Below are 6,000 nucleotides of genomic sequence, written 5' to 3' on the forward strand. Positions count from 1 at the left end.
ATTAAAAAAAAAACACACGCACCAACGGAACACCGCCCTCCTTCCTCCCCTGTACCGCCGCTACGTCATCACGTCATCTGCGTCACCGCGCCGGCTGAAGCCTAAAGAGAACAGGGCAAAGGGAGTGACTGCCCACAATGTGCGCTAACAGCTGACACTCGCCCGAGGGGGGAGGAGCCAACACTCATCACGTGAGGGGAAAAGTATGTCATAACAATGTATGGTGTATTCTGGCCCCTCCCCCTCCATGTAATATAACTGAGGGGAGGAAGACCCCCCCCTCCCCCCAATAGCTGATTTATTATATGATAAGGGGTTTGTAATAACCTCTAAATATAATAATAATAATAATAATAATGTGTGAGGATATGTAATAACTAATATATAGAGCTAGAAACCTGTTTATACCATGGTTACTATATTAACTGGCTGAGGGGAGCTGGTCCTGTAATAAATTAATATTAATAATAATAATAATGTGTGAGGATATGTAATAACTAATATATAGAGCTAGAAACCTGTTTATACCATGGTTACTATAGTAACTGGCTGAGGGGAACAGGTCCTGTAATATAATAATAATAATAATAATGTGTGAGGATATATAATAACTAATATATAGAGCTAGAAACCTGTTTATACCATGGTTACTATAGTAACTGGCTGCGGGGAACAGGTCCTGTAATATAATAATAATAATAATAATGTGTGAGGATATATAATAACTAATACATAGAGCTGGAAACCTGTTTATACCATGGTTACTATAGTAACTGGCTGAGGGGAACAGGTCCTGTAATATAATAATAATAATAATAATAATAATAATAATAATAATAATGTGTGAGGATATGTAATAACTAATATATAGAGCTGGAAACCTGTTTATACCATGGTTACTATAGTAACTGGCTGAGGGGAGCAGGTCCTGTAATATAATAATAATAATAATAATGTGTGAGGATATATAATAACTAATATATAGAGCTGGAAACCTGTTTATACCGAGCAATATTGGATGAAAGCCAAGTGTTTGTTCCTGGATCTACAGGTAAAAAAAAAAACCTCATTATTGGATCAAATGTTTACAACGATGATCGGTTATGAATGTGTTACGGATGGCTTAGCTAGGGACTTGCAGTCTATAGTTAATAACCAAACTTGCACTTATAATTTAGAAGTTAATTGTCCACATTATCTAGGCTGCGGGGCAGGAATTCGGTTTCAGGAGAGCCGATTTATTATCAGACTGCTCAAAAATAAGAGAGACTGCACTCAGTTCTTGGACTATATAGACATGGACAGAATATAACTGTGAATTGAGTGCTTAAAAATGTAGTTTTGGTACCTGCTGCGACATCCACTATGTGATTCCGTTATAATACTAAGGAATTTCCTGCGGAGCTAAGATTGGAACATTTTTAAAGGGACAGTGCCGCCTATTTGGTACTTGAGGGTTTCCATCTAACGTCTATATTTGTGTTCTAAATCTAAAAACAGTGTCTTTTTTCTTAAATTCACATTCAATTGATCCAGACAAATAATGTTTTTTCTTTGTAATTGTGGTTTGTTTGTTTTTTATGTCCAGAGAAATGCGAAATGCTAGGAGGTGACTGTTGTCACAAATCAACATCAATATGTATAGCCAGAGTCTGCCCTGTAAAAAGTGAGAGACATTGCATGTAAAATATTTTTATTCATCTCCATCAAATTATATTGTTATACCAGTATTATTCTTGCTTATGATGAAAGGGACGCTCCACTGGTCAAATGCAAAAATACAAAAATATATCACAGTTTCGTAAATATACCACCAATGAAAACATGCAAGCATTTAATTCTGCATTTTTTTCATTGGGGTATCTAAAAAACTGCTTGCAAAAGCTGCAGATATCTTATCTGTAGCCTTTGCAACCTTCCCCTTTTAACCCAGCCCAGGCTACCCAATCACAGACTTCCCAATGAGAAGTCTTTGCAAGGCAGGTGCTCTGGGCAGTTGCTGCCTTTTTAGTTTAGCTCCACTGAGACAAACCAGGAAGTATCTGGGCCAGTTTAATGATTGGTATCCAGGGGGGTGTAACAAGGTTAATTTATACAAGTACAAATTTCTATTGAAATCTACACTTTTTGTAAAATGAATTTTTAAAAAAAAAAAAAAGAGGACACACTCTTCACATATAAAGCACTGCAGCAAACTGAAGTGCTTTAGGGGTCTGGAGTCTCGTTTTATTGTGTTATACGGTGATGACAATTTATATTCTATATTTTTAACTTGATAAAATAAATGTATTTCCTGTATTTATATGTGTGTGTGTAAAGGTAGATAGATAGACAGATAATCTACATTTACATTGCAGTGTTAAACCTGTCGCTAGAGACGCTCTGTGGCCTTTCACAGAGTTTGACTCCGTGTAACAATGCTGGATGTCCTCACGCTTTGTATGAGGACATCCAATGTCTTCAAAACCCTTATAGGAAAGCACTGATTCAATCCTTTCCTACGGGGAAGGCCTACTGCATGCGCTGCACTCATTGCGCATGCATATTTGGTTTCTCATTATCAGCTGACATCGGAGGAGGAGGAGCAGCACAGAGGGACCTTGGTACTGGTATCTGTTAAGTGTAAAAGTTTTTTTTAACCCTTTATTCGTTGCTGGGGAGGTGCTGTGTGGGAGGGGCGCAGGTAGGCAAATGCCCGGTGGGCTGCGATGGTCATGGGCCAAGGCCGACAAGGGAGATCTCCCTTGCCGGCCCATACAGAACCTGTGCTATTGGAGCGCAGGCCCTGCTGTATGCCTGCATGGGCTGGTTGGGGAGATCAAAGATCTCCCTCACCAGCCCACAGGCACTTTACAGGACAGCTGGCAGGAGGAAGGGAGAGCGCGGTGGTCCCGGGAGCTATTAGCTCACAGCTCTGCCGGGTATCTCTCGCAAGGTCGGAGCATAGCCATGTGAACTCCAGGAGCTGTGAGCTCACTCACCACGGAGGCCACCTTGGATTTCCCACCGGACCACCAGGAGTGGCAGAAAGTCCCCTCTCCCAGGCAAAGGTAAGAAGGGAGGGGTGATATAAGCTATATAAATATATATATTTTTTAATTATAATAATATTACATATATACATTTACGTAACTCTAATCTTTCCCCCACTGCATCCCAAACACACACATTCACTCTAACTTCACCTCCCCCCGCACACACACTCTAACTGCAACCCCTCACAAACACACACTTCACCCCAAACACACACACTCACTCTAACTGCAACCCCCCCACACACACACTCTAACTGCACCCCTCACACACAAACACTGCAAACCAAACACACACACAATTTCTAACTGCAGCCCTCACAAACAGACACTGGCCCCAAACATACACACTCTAACTCACACACACACACTTTACCCCTCACACACACACTGCACCCCAAGCACACTCACACACTGAACACCTCACATACACACACACACTCACACACACCTCACCATTCACACACACACTGCCACACTGCACCCTTCACACACACACACACTACAGTACATTTATGGCATACACACTCTGAATGCCCTGTGCACACACTAGATCCCCTGTAAGCAAACACACTACATTCCCTAAATACCACTCTTTACAACCCCTAGACACATTACATCACCTATACATACATATACTTTAGCCCCAATGCACACACTCGCTACATCCCCTATACACACTATGCACCCTATACACACACACACTTTTTTTCACTCTCTATAGCACCGAGCCACACATATTACAACACAACTAAAACCAACCTATTTACACAAAATACCAGACCACAATCGTCTCACTCTACACGCACGCAATCCCACAAGCAGGCTCCAAACACATGCACAATACCCTTTCCTTTCCCTTTTGTCCTCTGGTATCCCACTTACCAGAGACAATTCACAAACAAACACAGCGCAAGCATGTTAATAATTTTACTTGCGCTGCTCAGGACAAATACAGGGCCTTTTTCTCATGCGAGAGCTCTTCACCAAGGCTCTGCGCATGGACTACCCTGGAAGAGCATTGACCCAACATGCTCACTTTCAGAGGGGGCGTGGTTGTCATTGGTGATGACAAAACACACCCCTCTCTGTCCCCGCCCCCTTTTTAGAAGGTCGCTGTTTTCAAAAATGCCCGGGCCAGATTTTTTCCCCAGTCCGGCCCTGGGCGGAGGGACACTATATTGTTAGGAATACAGTTTTGTATTCCTAACACTGTAGTGTTCCATTAATTTGCAAGGGTTCTAATCACTAAACAGTGTGTTGAGGTAATAAACAAGTTGCAAAGTTTATTTCATACCTTTAGTTCACATATCATATCTCCATCTCCCCTACCTTTTGCAAGCAGTGTCACAATCTTTGCTCAGTTCCCAGTCCATAAAATGAGACTTTATTAAAATTTCAGTATTATTCTGAAGAGTTTTATGGAGATTAGTATACTTATCATGTAGTAATGTGTCTAATTAAAGGGACACTGAAGGCCCCCACATTTTCCATGAATCCATTATTCCAGTCTCCAGTAAGTTCAGCAGTACTCTGGAGAGTTAAAGTGACAATCAAAGCATTATAATAATCCACAAAATCCACACTTTGCGATTCCATATGTTATTGTGCATTGAGGTTATTTGTACTTGTATCTAAACACACAGTGTTATAAGTGCTTATTCAATATGGATATATCTAAAAAAAACTTGCAAAATACTTCTATCTCTTGTCTGCAGCCCTCCCCTTCTAACCCCACCCACACTATCTGTGGCTGTCCAATCACAGACATCCCAATGCAGCTCAATGAGAAGTCTTTGCAAGGCAGGTGCTCGGGGCAATTGCTGCCTCTTGAGTTTAGCTTCACTGAGCTAAGCAACAAGGAAGTAACAAACAGGACCGGTTGTCTGACTGACAGTCGGAGGGGGGGCAGTGGGAGTGACAACGTTCATTTAAAAAAGTGGCAATTTGTTTTGAACTCTTCACTTTTTGGGAAATGAAAAAAAAGAGGACACACTCTTCATACATATAGCAGTTCAACATACTGAAGTGCTCTGTGTATGGAGTGTTTTTAAAAATAAATAAATAAACAAATACTATTTTACAGTGATTTTACTAGATATTTATCTTTTCCTTACTTTAGAGCTTAATTCAGTTTGCTGTTTCTATACTGGTCTCCCATCTGTTTGCAACCTAGGCCTAAACTTGATTGTTTAATTTCTTCTATCATACGTACAGCCAGCACAGTGACTAATTACAAGAAATCATTGTACCTTCATCAGAAGTGACATCATAAAACATTGCTTTGAATATGTATTTAGCAGCAAGCAAAAAAAAAAAAGTCAAAAGTAAAAATATAGCAAGGATCTCCCACCCCCACTCAGCGCCCACGCACTGCCTGCATGACTACATGTGACATAAACTATACGGAAGTGAGAGCACCCTTGAGGTTGGTTGTGGTTAACCATTTGGTTGCTGAGGGAATACAAGAAGTAAACACTTGATAAAGAAATGTTTTTGTTTAACGTGGCAATCGGAATATTGGATTGCTTTACCATTAAATATAAGAATCGTCCCAAAGTATTAATATTTACGTTTGGCCCCCTCCTTGATCACCATATTTAAAGATTGTCATTTGCTAACCACAAGTCATGGTTTAGTGAAAATATCATCTCGTCTACAATGATGGATCTTTGACACTCAAGGTAGTTCTTCATTTTTGAAAATCCAAGTTAGTTCTTTTTCACTTAAAAAATAAATAAATCAATTAAAATATCAACTCAAAACAGTTTTGTACTATTTTAGTGAAATTTATAGTTAAAGTATTTAACTTATGGGAGGTAGGAAGGGCTGGGAACGCACAAGACTTGCAGACTTTGCCAGCAAGGGGAGAAACACATTACGTCAATGCACACTGACGACAGATGTGAAATGTGCACAGAATTGACATTAGGCAGCCCAGGACAGAGTTCTGGCCTGCCAATATCAC

This window comes from Pelobates fuscus, chromosome 5 (genome assembly GCF_036172605.1).
Source record: "Pelobates fuscus isolate aPelFus1 chromosome 5, aPelFus1.pri, whole genome shotgun sequence".
NCBI classification, from domain to species: Eukaryota; Metazoa; Chordata; class Amphibia; order Anura; family Pelobatidae; genus Pelobates; species Pelobates fuscus.